Here is a 16,348-nt window from a genome sequence, read left to right on the forward strand (position 1 = left end):
CCGCTGCTTTTGTCCTCGTCCCTGCTGATTAACGTCATGTTTTCTGCCCCCGTTCATTATTTCGACGCATGCTTCGCATTGTGATTTTGCTTATTTCGTTAATTCGTGGCAGCCTGCTTTCTCTACGGGTTTCTCATTAGATAATGTTGGCAAACAGAAACAAGGGCTTCATTTGTCAGATGGTATTAGCGTTGCTTCCGCCACAAAATGATGAGCTACATGTTCTGCGAAAGGGCCAAGAGACCTGACTTCCCTGCAGTCTTTCGTTCGTCTTTGCCTTTCGAGCGCGACGCACGTATTTCTAGCGTCGTTACGGTACAGCCTCTGAAATAACGAAGTTCGGCAGCGATAACTAAATCAATGCCTCCACTGACTGTTCTGTGTTGACATCCGCGAAAGCAAACAGAAGCCCAGGTGCTCATAATAAAAAATAAAGGATAGATGGGCAAAATTCCTTTGTTCCTAGCCGCTCTCACTCGTCGTACAATGATATTTTCTGGGTCTTGTCTTGACGTTCTTTCTCCAGCTGTTCCTTTTGTATAACCAGTAGAACCTGGTGGCGTGTCGAAAATCAGCCAAAGTTGGTGTACATTATATTATATTACTATCTTTTATTATGCTATTAGCATAAGCCTGACCTTGGAATGGGTTTCGCAATCATGAACAGAGTGGAGGTCATTGACTAGCAGTAAAAAAAAAAGATGTTGGTTAACAACTGAAGCTCTTTGGAATTAAGATGATTGCTGAACTTACTTTGGCAAAAATAACCGAAGTAAGTTTGAGAGGTCGTTTTGCTAAATGGAACCCCTAATTTCGTCTAGTCTTAAAACAGTAAAAAAAAAAACAAGGGCGCAAGAACAGATTTATACACAGGTTCCTGCATTCCTGCGTCCTTTTCTTGTTCGCGCACTTTTAAGAATGATCTGCATCCAATTCGCCTAAGCTTCCGCACTGGCAAATGTTGTCTAGCGTGGCCACTATTTTAAGCTTACCTCTATTCCACGACATCTGTTCTGGAACAGCCTAGTAACTAGAGGATCGGTGAATACAGTGCTCTGTTTCGACTGAGGAGCGCATCTGCCTCATCGGACAAGGATGACTTATTCTACGCTGTTTCTTTGTGTTTTGATGCGCTTTTTACATGCATAGGCAGCCATGTTTGTAATGAGACAACCATTTTTTGTTCACAAAAGAGTCCAAGATGTCCAAGTTGCAAGAGATGACCAAGATGCAAATTTCGTTTTGCTTCCGTTCGCTCTTTAATTGTAGCTCGCGTTGACGTCTTTCTCTCTACATTTCTCTCAGCTTTGCTCAGAGGCAGTGTTGTGCCCAGTGAAGTGTCAGCTTATTGCAGTTTTACGCAGCTGTGTCCAATCTGCCTTGCCAAGTGCTCTAGATAACGAGATATCTGCAAAAAAAAAAAAAAAAAACAGGAACACGATCGGAGGCATGTTGCGTCCTTCAAGAAGCGAAAGAATGAGAAATGTGATTTTTCAGCCAGCTTTGGAATACAATTAGTTCATCTGTGTCACTTATACGTCTGCAATGCCTTCACAAACTAAAGGTGGATCGTCTTTAAACGCGCAGCTTTTATTCCTTCTTCCACTGGGCGTCATATCATGTTGCATATGGTGCATGGTATTGCTTTACAATCTGGCCATGTAGGCTTTCGTAAACGTTCAAAGTTTTAAGTTCGCTGTTCCTGTTGTCGTCTGCCGTCTATTATTTCGCTGCCCGTCAGCGTTTATTCGCCTTGATTTCCTCCTAATCAGAGCTTGTAAAGCGTGCTCAAATCTTGTAAGCTTGAACACTGCGGCGAAGCTAACTTTAGGTTTATGATGACAAGAGGGGAAAGGGGAGGGGAGTAACAAATTAAATAGAGATGTAAAGGCATCCTGCAGAGAATATCCGCTCCCTGAAACAAAGTCAATAATTCTGCCATTCGACGACTGATGAAATAAAGCATGAATCTCTAAAGTATTCGGTCATTTTGGGTTTTCTATAAATATGAAATAGCTGTGTCATGAACAAAAGAGATTCAGTATACGTTACTTTAACTCTATTTTCTTTCGCCGCTCTTACATTAATGTCACATATACTTTTAAGCATTCCTTTAGGTGATGACTGAAAGCCTTTGCAATCAAAGCACATCATCAATAATAGAACAATGCTAACAACAACACCGACGCAAAAAAAACTAATGCAACTATGACTAAAAGCTGTGTAGTTAAAAAAGCACTAGCAAGAATTCATTGGCTGTGTGGGCTGCATACGATGAAGCTCGGGTCTAAACAGTTAAAAAACTTCGTTACTTGCGCTTGTTCAGCAACCTGAGAGTAAGACACTTCTTCAAGGTGATGTCGGCTTTCTTGCTCCTTTTCCGACGTTGCGAACTGTTGGGCCGTCAGTCAGCTTCGGCAAAAGTCAGCTAAAAAACTAAATCTCCTCGGCTTATGCAAGGTGTCGTCGAAATATTCAGCAATTTGGTAGCGCCACAAACGTTTGCCCCGAGTTTAAACATAAAGTGCCATGACTGGCAGACACTATTCTAAGAAAGAGAATAAAAGCCAACTTATCAACTTCCAACATACACAAGCTCGACAGACTAATTGCGAGGAAGTTTGCAAGCTGCAAAAAAATGTTCAACACGTCTAAGAGGTGATCGGGTTAATTAGACGAGCCACTCCATCTTTACTTTCTGCTAAAATGCGGCAATCATTAGCGACGCGTAGCCCGTAAGCTTTCTTACAGCACTCTTAGGCAATCTGCTTTGAAATAATGTGGTCCAAAATAAACCGTGATATTACATATCACAAGCCTTGAAAATAAATTACACAGTTACCAATCTTGTAAACGATGCTCAACTACACGCAACCAAAAAACGTCCTACGAATAACTGTTTGCAAAGGCTCTAAAAGAAATAAATATTAACTAGTTTAGTTTATGCAGCTGCACTGATAAAAAAAGAAACTGGCCAGTTGTTTTAGAGCTTTACAACATTTTCCTGATCTCTCCTAACGCTCGCAACCCTAGGACACACGTAGGCAGTAATGCCACCGTTAACCTGCCTACACAACGGGCTAGGACCAGCTGTATAGAACAGCCCGGTGAACGAAAAAGCCGGCGACTGTGGAGTATATATGCTATTTCAGGAGCTTCCATCTATCATACGAGTTTGTGAACAGTTATAAGTAAATAGCGCCCGCAAAATGTCACCGTTAATAATTCAGTCTGAAAACAATAACCACACGTGCAGTGACTTACGCGGAACAACACACAATGCCAGCAGAACTCTGGGTTGCGTAGAGGCTCTACGCGGCAAGGCCACAACAGCATGTCAGTGGCAGCGGAGCAGCCATGACAGGTGCTCTTCTTGAGACCAGCGAAAGGAACATCCACTAAAACCCTTGACGCACCGCCTAGCGTGACGCCGGTGAACTCATAGGCAGCATGGCATCGACCAGTCTTTCCCGTGCCCTTCTTCGTCCCCGTAACCAGAGGTGGGCCCCAGCACCGTTATAATGAAGGTTCGTAGCCCTCAGTTGAGCGGTGCAGCACGGCCGAAATTGCCTCCTCCCGTAGACATTCATCTAAGGGGACACCTGACAGGTATATAGCATCGCGCTTGCCCCCCGTGCCCTGCCCGAACAAAGCACAGCGGGGCTGCAGGTAGCAGCGCTGTGGGAGCGACAGCCGGTGTTTCCTCCGAGCCACCGAAGGCTGCAGCTCAAGGCATGGGTGGGCAAGCGGCTATAACAACCTGCGGAGAGGACGCCGAGTAAAATTTACCGCGTTGCTGGCCATGAGGTAGCCTCCCCTTATCCGCCATCGCAGCACTTCTGCACCAAACTTCCCTCATGACAGGAAAACTAAAACAGCGCTTTGACCAGATACCCTGCATTTGACCGTAGTGTATATTGCTGCCATATATCCGTATCCCTTTTTCTATCTCTCTCCTTTCTTTCCCTCTCCCTGTCCTCTCCTTGTCCTTTTATTCCCGCTAGCCGCCGCCCAGGTGCTTCAGGTTTCCAAGGCAGATGCCTCGGATAGCAACCTCTTTTCATGTATTTTTATTTTTTATTAAAAATAATAAATAGCTACTAACAACTTTTACCAGTAAAATAATTCCTGGATCTTTCTCGGTTCTATACCAGCTGCTGCTCGCATTCTGTTTTTTTTTAATACCTAGATCTTCAACGTAGGAACCCGGTGCCTTTTGATTCAACCGAAGTAGCTTCCCGTATCATAATTTTATGAGGTGTCAAAAATAATTTTCTTTGCAAGCACCGCTGCGTACAAGAGATGAACGTAGGTCGACGATGTTCTGTTAAATATATGTAGGTAAACTCCCCGCCTGAACAGAATGCCAGCACCGCTTCTGCCTTCATGAAAGAAAAGCACTGACGAACGTAGGGAATTGGAATGAGGCGGAGCAAAAACATAAAAAGGCGGAAAGCAAAGCGTTCGACTTCTTTTTGTCACCAAATAAGCCTTCGTCCGGCTCCTCTCTCAAAAAGCGAAATCCGAACTGTAGTAAAGATGCACGACGGAAAATTTTCTGCGCCGAGCGGCTATGATTAAGGTATTAAAGAGTCTTCTTCTTAAGCGCATGTGTCTCTTCCCATAATAAGCCGTTTGAAGGTGACAGTTAAAGAAATGTTTCACTGAGCTTCTGGTGCACTTAATGTGTGGAGTAATCAGGCCTACGTTGAAAATTTAACCGATGCACCACATCAGGACTCTACTAAAACCTTTTAATTTGTCATTTTATAAAAGCAGCCACAACATTCCTTTCTATTGTTTAGATTGCAGAAATCAGCAGAAATTGCTTACTTGACCCGCAAAGTTCTGCGAACAGACAAAACTGCTTGAAACTTGTAGAGTGCGAAAGAAAACGCTTAACAGTGCTCTCTTCGAAAGGAACACTGAGGAGAAACTGAAATTGTCTGCGTGCAGCGATAGAGTGCAGCTTTCTAACGGCAGAGAGACCACTGTGAGCGAAAACCTAGCTGTTAAAAGCTGGAAAAGTAAAAAAAAGCTTAAATCACTGCTCAATTTAGCAAATCAACTGAGTGCGTTGACACCCGTTTCATTGCTGACATGCTACACCGCCATTTACTTCAAAACGGCGGCGCCTGTAGATGTCCAAAGTTCAAACTGAGCGGTGGAAAATTTCCTAAATTCGATTTTGTCTGCCAGAATGGTCTTCTGCTGCCGGACAAACGTTGAAGGTGCACTAAAGAGGAATTTGAACTCGTCTTTTTACCACGGGAACTCGATCTACACGTTCTGAGCATTCTTAGAAACTTCGAATTATTGTCCTTTGTGGCCGCTTTTCCTGATTTAAATCGTATTAAACGTCCCGGCTCCCGCCTTTTTTTGAACTCATCGCAGACGATAGGAGGAGTCAACCAACCTTTCAACCAGTCCCGTGGCGGCTTGCCGCTCTGCCATCGGCGTTGATACGTAGCGACCGGTGAAAGCAAAGAGTCCACGCGTATTTTTATTTTCATGGACCTAATTTGCAGCTTTGTAGTCTCTGACTGAATCTATTTATTCACGATAACTTAAAAAACAAAATAAAATCGAAAGCGAAGCTGCCTTGCGACTGCCTGACAGGCACTCCAAGCGTTAGCTGACCCTTCCTACCGTCTGCGGCGAGTTAAAATAAAGACGGGAGTAGGGACGTTTAATCCGATTTAAATTAGGGAAATCGGCCGCACACGTAAATATTTCGAAATTTCTAAGAATGCTCGGAACATGTAGATTGAGTTCCCGCGGTAAAAAGACGAGCTCAGATTCTTCTTTAGTGCACCTTCAACATAGCCAGAAAGAACCAGTGAATCATTCTTTTTTCTGAGAACAATAACTAGATCTGTTTGTGCTGAGTGGTCCTTTAATTATTAGGATTAAGCTTCATCAGCATAGAAAGAAAAAGCCATCGAAAAAAATTATATGATCTCTCGCTAGGAGACAGCAACAGGGCAGCGATCGTAATATCTCACTGGCAGGAACGTGTGCGTTTACGAGTCCACGTGTTCAGTTTTGCTCTACACTGGCGAAACTGCTGGTGGCACGAATTCCACAAACAGGTGCTATACGTCGCTGCCTTGTCACTTTCTTATTGGCAGGGAAATAAGCCAGCAGCGGATTTCGTTTTTTGCTGTTGGGTCATAACAGTGCTACTCACAGTCCGCGCATGCTTTACGAGTATCAACGTTCTGCTGCAAAGAGTGGGCTCTCATTAGCACACAAACGAGGTAACTTAATCACCAGCGCGATCTTTCTCTTCCATCAATTTCAACGTGCTCCTCTTAAAAAAAAAAGATAAGTTCTTAGTCTCCTGAATCAAATCAGTCTGGTCATTGCTTTTGAGTACGCAAGCAAATATGGCTACGTCAAATACGCAGCCAATTACTTGTATTCCACCTACCTCTTGTAACGCGTAACAGAAACCCTCGTTATAACTCAACTGCAAGAGGGAATAAAAACAAAAAGGACGGCATATGTGCAAAAATATATAAAAAATATCAGAATATTCATGCTTTCTATATATCGGTTTATTATTTTATATATTATTTTATTTCACTCTGATACGGCGCCATCAGAATCTGGCCTGCCATCGTGCTTATAAATGCATAAGTTCCCGGGTGTTTTTCTGGGCAAGAAGTTCTCTCGGCACGACACACATTCTTCAACGTCTCATTTTCATTCTGTCCCGCCGGAGCGAGGTAGATGGAAGCGGTGGTAAAATTCCGGGAAGGCTCGCCTTGAATTCGCACTTTGTTGGAAGAGTGTCTCGCCGTGCCATGGACGTGCCTTGAAGGAACGGAAGAAGACGACCGGCAAGGACGGGGTGATTCTGAAGAAGCCAGTGCGCGACTGGCAGTGATGAATTGCACTTCTGGGCAAATGCAAGAACGCTATGTTCAAGGGTAGTCGGATACGACGAGCAAAAAACGACGAAACTCTGTGCTACTCGAGCGGCTTAAACGCTGCCATGTAATCCGCCTGGGGGCGCCAGGCTCTGAACTCACCAGCAAGAAGGACGTTAACAAGCTGCTCGATGAAACTAGTATTTACTCATTTACAGAACATAAATGTAATCAGCACCAATAAAGCCAAGCGTGAATGAACCGCAGCGTATCAAGCACGATTGTCTTCCAGAGCTCATGCACTATTTTCACGCACATGATATTGCCACGTCTCATTGTAGTGTTTGTTCGTTCACGCTCAAGGCTGCAGGAAAGGGCTGTTATCATTTTTGTTCGTGACGCGAGAAGCGACCAGTCTAATCTCGATTGATCGCAGCCATGAAAGGCTGCATCTAGGTTTTTCCAGATTACTGTAGATGATCTTGTCCTGCTATCTGGAAGTTTCCTTGCCGGCTTTAAATTGAGCGATGCCGCGAGCGGAGGACATTCATAGTTCGACGATTGACGAGCACGTTTGTTGCTTACGCCGCCGCCGAGTGATTCAGTTCTTTTGAGGGCGCAAGTCAGCCCAAATAAAGAGCTTCGTTTCCAAGTCTTGTTGGTGTATTCCTGACCGCTGGACTGCCGTCACTACAACGTGACATCGTCGAACTATGAATGTCCTCCGCTCGCGGCATCGCTCAATTTAAAGCCGGCAAGGAAACTTCCAGATAGCAGGACAAGATCATCTACAGTAATCTGGAAAAACCTAGATGCAGCCTTTCATGGCTGCGATCAATCGAGATTAGACTGGTCGCTTCTCGCGTCACGAACAAAAATGATAACAGCCCTTTCATGCAGCCTTGAGCGTGAACGAACAAACACTACAATGAGACGTGGCAATATGATGGCCGGTCTTTGCGACTTTTCCTTGAAGGGATAAGAGTTGAGAACTGGTTGGTTGGTTTTATGGGGTTTAACGTCCCAAAGCGACTAAGGCTATGAGAGACGCCGTAGTGGAGGGCTCCGGAAATTTCGACCACCTGGGGTTCTTTAACGTGCACTGACATCGCACAGTACACGGGCCTCTAGAATTTCTCCTCCAAAGAAATTCTAGCCGCCGCGGCCGGGATCGAACCCGCGTCTTTCGGGTCAGCAGCCGAGCACCATAACCGCTGAGCCACCGCGGCGGCTCACCAGTTGAGAACTAGTGGGCACAGAAGCACTCAGAGCTCTTGAAATGTGCCACACCGTCTATGACTGTGTCATTCTTCATCATCTTATAGGGGTGTTCACGGTCTCATCACGGTAAGATCATCGCCTTGCAGTCGTTAAACTCACTTCTCGTACTTTTTAAACGACGCCTCCCACGTGCCGGCGGAGACGCGTCTGACAGTATGGGTGGAAATCACCGCAGTATTTTCAAACACTGCTCCCAAACACACGGTCGAAATCCTCGTGGCGGCGAAAGGAATGCGTCACAGTAGAAGCGTTCAACGACGGCGGTGGCAGTAGCAGAAGAAACATGGCCGGCGCCGACACCCTCGCAGTGTTGACAAGCCTCACTCGAGCATTGGTGACGACGCCTGGTTAGCTTGCCTGCCTGTCAGGCGCTGGCAGACAAAGTGTACACAAGCAATAAACGCATCCTAAGGCCAGATCACCGCTAGATCTCCAGTGGTTTTGCTGAAGCGCTGTATCTTGCTCAGAGCACGTCCTACTTTTTCTTTCTTATTCATTTTCTCATGGTCTGGCAACACTTCTGAGTTTTTTTTAATTGATGGTTTGGTTTGGTTTATGGGGTTTAACGTCCCAAAGCGACTCAGGCTATGAGAGAAGCCGTAGTGAAGGGCTCCGGAAATTTCGACCACCTGGGGTTCTTTAACGTGCACTGACATCGCACAGTACACGGGCCTCTAGAATTTCTCCTCCAAAGAAATTCCAGCCGCCGCGGCCGGGATCGAACCCGCGTCTTTTGGGTCAGCAGCCGAGCACCATAACCACTGAGCCACCGCGGCGGCTTAATTGAGTTTGAACTAACTCTAAGCGCGCGTTGATGGCTTCCTCTATCTTCTGATCGCTTTTACTATTCTTAAATTAAGTAAATTAACATTAAATTAAATTAAATTAAATATAGGATCACTGGTAAGGCACACGAACAAACTTTGTCGTCGCTAATACCAGTCCATCCAACGTTTTGTAATACAAGAACGTCGAGCTCATCCCGGTTAACGAGTTCTAAAGCCTGAATACATTATGGAGTAATCGTTTTTGTTTTGCGCAAAACTACGCTTTGACGAGTAAGCGCACAGTGAGAAATAATAGACACTCTCTTTTAAGAGATCCATGCAGCATGTTCTTTGTTTTTCTTGAACCACTTTCTGAGGAGTAACAGACACGAACCGACGATAGCTGGAAGTGTTGAGGACCGAAATTAGGAAAAATGAAAAGAAAAATAGTTGATATCTTTGCCACAGCCACAGGGATGAGCAACTGTATTGGAAAGGTGACGTGCGGGGCAAAATCCACCCCAAAGGCACTGATTTTAAATTTCAGACAGGCATCACGCACACGCTTGTATCATACGCTGTGGATGCTAAGCAAAAACTCTCTGTGGGTCTGAAACTCGTCTAGTCACAGCTACAGTTTGAATTCGGTTTTCATTTCGTAATCGAAATGCATACTTTTAAGGCATACGATGTTAAGTGACTGCAGGGTTTAATGGTAAAAATGGTATATGTTGTCGCTGTACAAAACGAACATTCTTTTTTTCATTGCGGACACAACACGGGTTGCGAACATGCGCAATTACTACTTGCACTCAAGATGAACGATGTGAAAAATGCATAGGCAAGCCACGCGTGCTGGTAACCAAACGCGACCTTCGTCATACCGCCACTACCCTCCAGAACTTCAGTTCCCTATCGTGCGAAGCGAGCCACAGAGGTCTCACGCAGTCAGGGCCGGAGCTATGGATCTGAATGAAGTTTACTCCTGCGCGAACACGAAAAGTTGCAGCGATGAAATTCTGGTCTACATGCTATGCATGAGCTGTAATGCGTTCCATGTGTCCTTCGTTGCCTTGAACCGCCTCGACATCATGTTCTCTTAGTCGTTGACTAATACATAAGCTAGTCTCACTGATCTAAGGAAGTTCTGATGCAATAAATCAAATTGTATTCACAAGAACTAATAAATTACGTTATAAACAAGTACAGCTGCAAGAAAGTTTTCGATAAACTTACAGCGAAAGAAAAACGTCTAAAATGCCATCTTGCTGCGGCACCTTTATTGAGTAAGTGTTTTCGGTGCTCCGAACAAACGAGGCAAAATCTAAACTGCGGCAAACAACAGCGGCGCTCTATACCAGCACGCATGTAGCGCCGAAGATCACGTACCCAAAGACGAGATCAATGCGTGCAAACGACCACCATGCTTAGTTACTCCAAAACTCCGCTATCCTTGTTGAAGCCACAACTAATGAGTTCATGAGAAGCATATCCTTGCAGAAATCTACCGGAACTTGTGGTTTACTCTGGCGCCCTACAAATCTGTAATTGAAACGGTTAGTGTAAACTGAGCGCTTAAGAAGTTAGTTTATATGTCTTGATTGATTATTTATTCTTGCGAGAAGCAAAATTACTCTTGATTCCTCCCGTTAATCATCAAAAATCGTGTTTAAGCTTTATTGGCGCTGGTGTTTGGCGAAACTGTAACGTACACAGAATTTTTATAGCATTTTTGTAGCCTTGTTGGCGTTTCATATTAAAGTAACGCACCCATATCCAAAGCAGCTAATGTTGATAAGCCAAAAAACTGGCGTAGCCATTAGCGGTATCTCCACATTATGCGAAGAACATCAGTGAAACAGCGCGAAAGAAGAAGCCCGAAGGCGAAACGAAGAACAGAAAGGAAAGGGACAGGTTTCGCCTTCGGACTTTTTTCGCGCTGTTTCGCTTATGTCGCAATGAACCAACTAGCCCAGCAAAAAGTTACGCCAGAAAGTGCGGAGCTCCTTTTAATGCCCTTCTTTTCACAGTGGTCACAATAATCCTTGAAAACCATCACCACTTTCATGTCGCTTCCAAAATAGGCTCATGTTATTTTTATTATTATCCGACTGGTTTTGTCTACTTTTGTACCATCTATGCTTTGCGCACAAAACCCCAGATGCGAGTGCACTCAATTGAGCCCTTACGACAACAGTGCGCCTTTCTGAAAACGTGAATTTTTAGGCCAGAAAAAAGGAGAAGTTTTTTGTTTCTTTCCTTGAATCCTTCATGAAACTGCATCAGCCAAGTTTTCTTCGTGTCCTTTGAATGTCACTTGGGTGCGTGGGAGCTTCAGCTTCTAATCAAGCGAAAAGAAAGCTGCCTACGTCATTGTGGTTTCAAAACCGTAGGCATTTGCAGAGACAAATGGACGACGAAAGACAGGGACAAGACGAAAGGAAAAACGCAGGCATTCCAAAGATTTTTTTTTTCGTTTATGTTTTTCTACCCTCGTCTACTTACCACAGACAAATGTCTCCGTTTTTAGACTATTGAATCGTATCCAGTTAGGAGTTTGTTACTACTGCAACAATAACAACATAACAAGAAGATATAGTCATAAGAAAGACTTGCATAAGCTCAAAACGCCAGTCCCCTAGTTCTGCGGAATTTCGCAATAGGCTTTGTTTTCAACAAGAAGCGGGGTTCTTTGAGCGCAAGTATTGTGCCTTCGAAGAAATATATTCGCGCAATACTTGATACGCAGTAGTACCGCTCAGCGCGTTCACATTCACGTACATAATAGCTTCAATGCCTACGCGAACGGGAAAAATGTTTTCCGACAAAAATAACGGACTCGCTTTTTGTACGATCTAAAAAAAGCACTTGATTGTGCCTCCTAACTACTCCATGAATTACTATAAGTTTGTTCTTGCTTAATCTGCTTTATATCGGTTCTAAACATGCATGTCGTGGAGTGAGGTTAGTAAATGGAAATCATACGTGGAGGAGCCTAGTAACTTTAGCAATTTGCTAGGAATGAGTGAATGTTTAGTTTTTTTTTTAAGCGGTATTTATTGCCTCAGGGAATAAAAGAGTATGTAATGATGGATGAAGAGAATGGTTAAATAAATGAAAAAAGGTTCGCTTATCTAAGGACGTTATTCGACGTCACAAGTGAATTGTTCGCTATTCGACATTCGCGTCGATTCGAATTCAAGCGTTCGGCCGAATTGAATTGTTCAGCGCTTCCAGATTTTCCCCGAATTCAAGTCAGGCTCCCACAGTGTAAGCCCATCCATTCTTCCTTCCATAATAATTTTCATCGTTGTAAGCACTACGAGCGCCATCGCTGAATTTATTGTCAACAACCTCACAATGTCTCCGATGCCTAAAGGAGCGCCAAAACAGAGTCGAGTACATAAAGCGTAGAACGAATAAAAAAGGAATTTGTCATTATTATGTACATCAAAAAAAAGTCAGAAGAGTTTGGCAAAAGTTGTCCTCACAAGCTGAGCAGCAGAGCTTCTATCAGCACAAAAAGATCATGATTAAGCACACTTCATCGATGCTGCCACATTGGAGAGTTTCACTAGTGCATAATAAGGTTTTTTCCTTCTAATATTCGCCTAAAGGCACCAGAATGAGCATCAAGATGTCGCCCGGGAGGTGGCTGGCAATTCAGGTACACGACCACCTCTGTGCTGCTACTGGCAGAGAACAAAAGTCTGGAAGAACCCACGCCACAGGTGCCGAGGGCTTGCTTTAGTGAATAATGCCTAAAAATTTTTAGATTCCTGCAGCTCATACAAGAAGCGGAAGATTGTTTTTAATCGCAAGCAACGCGCCCAGCAAAAGGCTGGAGCTGCTCTGGTAGAACATTTTGAATACTCTGTTTTTGTCTCCGAAAACGTCTAAATAAATGACAAATTGGAACACGTGAGAAGCAGTGGTTAAAAACGCAATCTTTAGATTATGTAATGGACATGGGCGGTATCTAACTGTTTTAAGTGGTAGTCGGAACTGTCATAATATGGGAATGCTCTGTGTGATGAATGCTGCAAAAAATATCGCACATGATGTACAAGTCACGCTAAGACATTCCCTTTTATTTTATCTACCTGAGTATGGACACGTGATGGCCAGAGTGTTCGAGCTATTTGATTCGCAGTTGTTCGTCGCTTTTGTCTCTTAAATTAATTATTCGCTCATGCCTAAATACGTCTAGAGTTTTGAAAAGCTTTTATCCTGTGTTACTGGAATGGAGTTTTTAAGACATAGAACTGATAAAGAACAGCCGAAGAGCATCAGGCAGTTGCGCGTAAAACCCACCTGAGTCGAAGTATATGCATATATTCAAAGTATAGGCAGGGCTAGTAGGTCAGTAACGAGAACTATAGCGAACACAATGTACTTATCGAAGAACAGCTAAGTCTGAGAAGTCATAATTACCTTCCCCATCTAGCAATAGTCCCCACAATATTATTGTAAAAATGTCTTACCTTTGATTATAATCTGTCATCCGCTGAGCACTACTTAGGAGTCGGAAATGACACCAGTGTAATCCGCTTGGGACGATCTAGGACGACCTCATACCCAGCGCAGGTTTCACCAGATTGATGCCGTCAGCCGAACTGCATCCCAGCGCGCCAAGCTGCAGAAATTAAGACAGGTAGGAAACACTGCGTCAGAAAATACTGCTGGAAGAGTGAAAAGGCCACTTCTTACACCTCAACGAAAGGGCCATACGCAAAGAAACTGCACATTGTCTATACTACGACGTAAAAAACAGCGTGTGACTTGCAAGCCGCAACGAACAAGCAAGCATCGGGCAGAGCACAAACGCCGCAAAGGTTACATGCGAAGGCACTTACGTGTTGAAACCGGCATTTGTGCAGTTGCTGAATCATTGCAAAAACAGACTAGGAATTTCTGCCAACGACATCCTGCGAGCGGATCAAGTCAGCGATATATCGCATCCAGCCGAGGAACTTCCCGCTGCACTTCCTCACACGTGCGACTCGTGTGAGGATGTTGCATAAGCGAGTGGTAATACTAAGCTCTCTTGAATTAATCTTGTTTACAGCTTACTGCGCTCACCAGATTAGCTAAATCTCTTGTTACACATATTCTTTATCACGGCCTCTTATTTCTCGCAAAATATTGCTTGCCAGGCTCCACCATAAAAAAAAAAAATTGGAGTTAGACAAAAGCTCCTACGCATTCAGCATGTGCGTGCAAAAAATCTGTAAAAACAAGAATAATTATAACATTAGAAGGAACAAGAATAAGAACAAGAAGCGGAAGAGGAGAAGAAACTATAGGCAGTTCGGAGTAAATGCAGTCTGCGGCAATTTGATGAAATCACCGATCCTCTTTTGACAGCCACATCTAGAGTCATATAAGAGAGGACAAACGCATAGAAATAGATTTCAATTCAAACTAGAATCATTTCTTTTTTTCGAGACGAAGTCGACAGGCACTGGGATATCTCTTCAGTAGTCGAGAGTAAGGTTATCCGGGTTGCATTATGCTTCGTCTGGAGTGAAGCGGTCTCCATAAGGAGGCAGGGTAGACTTTGTGCCTCTCATGCATTTAGCCGATGTTTCAGACCCCTTTTCGCACGCTCTATTAGGGTTAAAGCGTTCTGAATGGTAACACTTTATTCATCTTCCCGTCCTGTCCTTACTCAACTAGAATATTGTTTATTAGAGGTTTGTTAATTTTTGTTCGTTCGTTTTGTAGACACTCCAAATTTTCAAGCCGAAATGGGCAACGAACAACCTGCGAAACAACAGTTGCTGCATTATTTTGCATAATCCTAGGTCAGTAGACTCTTCCTTGTATTTGTTAGGTACAGGACAAAAATAATGCTCCTATCGTTAGTCATTCCAGAGGAAAAAAAGCCAGTTGAAATAAATTATGTTTCAAGAAAATTGGCTTTTAAGTGAAAAAAAAAGAGCTTCATTACAACATTACATTAAAAAATGAAGTTGATATACGATTTCAATATGCGATTCCTCAGGTGGACGCCTGCCCAATAATTATTTTTCTTGCTTATTTGCTACCTTGATTTGCGGGCCTCCTTTGTGATGTGCTGTGTAGCACAAAGTTAAGTCATTGCCGTCAGCCTCAACCAGCCACCTCTAAAGGTAGGTAGGTAAGGTAAAGGTCAGTAAGGCACCTTTTGCTCATCTTAGTGCAGTGCGTACTGGGAGAGTTTTGCAGAATAACTACTCCTGGTAGACTAGCCATCATATAAACGCTGTGCCATGCATCAGGCGGTATTGCCAGAATTCAACAGAATGATGGTTAATGTAGGCTAATTAGCGCTGAATAAGTGCTTGTAGAGCAAATTCTTTGACGTTATTTACTCCGCTGACTATCAATCTCGAGGCTCACAGCGAGAAACAAATCGATATTGCTCCGTGAAACGCATTGAAGTCGCTTGCAAGAGTAAGCAACGTGCTTCAGCCCAGTCGCACAGAGTCTAAAAACTTAAAACTAAATGTTAGCAAGCTTTACGTTGTTACCAGATGAGCACTGATAACTCCTCTAAGCCCCGAGAAAATTAGTGCACCTGTTTTGTTATTTTTTCTTATCGCAGGAGAGCTACACAATGCTCACAGGTGTAAAATGGGCATGGTTGGCCACAACAATGTTTTTTTTTTTTTTAAATGTCGTTTTTGGGGTAAAAAAAAATTGTTTCCACGCATATGAGATATTGCACCTTTTTTCAAGGAAAGCAAAAATTTCATATCACGAAAAAACAATCTGTTTTTTTATTATTTATTTAGCTTGCCCTGTTCCCTTAAGTGGTCAGTGGCGTGTCATTTCGAGATGGTACAGCAAGAGAAGGTCCTGCCACCACTACACAACTGTAAATGTGACAAGGCTTCCACCTTTCCGCATGGAGGAACAGCCTGAAAATTTCCTCGGAGCGAGTGTGTCAGGACTAATGCGGCTTGTCAGGAAATGGAGACGCCAACGCTAAGAAAATGCGGACACTTCATAACGTCATGAACGGTACTTCATGACGTCACATGAACTCCCCGATGCGTTTTCTGACGCAAAATTCTCGGGTAAATTGATGGGCTTATCTAGGCCACAGACAAAAAAAACTGGCGTGCTGAGCATCCAGGGGTGTTTTTTCGAGAAGTCTCGTTTCAGCATCGCCATCAAATCGTGCTACTCCCCACCCCACCTTATCATGCGACTGGACGGCAGATGACGCGGATAACCTGGACTAAGGATGGTGTTAGGAGAAAAACCGTTCTTGCACTTCCACTACCAACGTGCGGCAGCGATAGTCGTTGGGTTATTTGCCTTTGCACGCGTCTCAAGACGACCGCCCTGAAAACTTTGTCTTGAACCCTTGACCTAACCTTCTGCAAGCCAGATAATAAGTATTTAGGTAAACACGGGATGAAACTATATGCTCAA

The 16,348-nt window shown here is 43.8% G+C and overlaps 1 protein-coding gene across 2 annotated transcripts in view; it reads right to left on the reverse strand.

Moving 5' to 3' along the window:
• The window catches only part of CngA (Cyclic nucleotide-gated ion channel subunit A), a 344,600-nt gene that overhangs the window by 89,943 nt on the left and 238,309 nt on the right, over window positions 1-16,348 (reverse strand). For both annotated transcript variants that reach the window (XM_089566464.1, XM_089566463.1), the window contains exon 4: window positions 13,408-13,559. The gene's annotated coding sequence lies outside the window, so the exon portion shown is untranslated. The remainder of the gene's footprint in view (window positions 1-13,407; window positions 13,560-16,348) is intronic.

Source organism: Amblyomma mixtum, chromosome 1 (genome assembly GCF_055824585.1).
Source record: "Amblyomma mixtum isolate Tamu chromosome 1, ASM5582458v1, whole genome shotgun sequence".
Taxonomy (NCBI): domain Eukaryota; kingdom Metazoa; phylum Arthropoda; class Arachnida; order Ixodida; family Ixodidae; genus Amblyomma; species Amblyomma mixtum.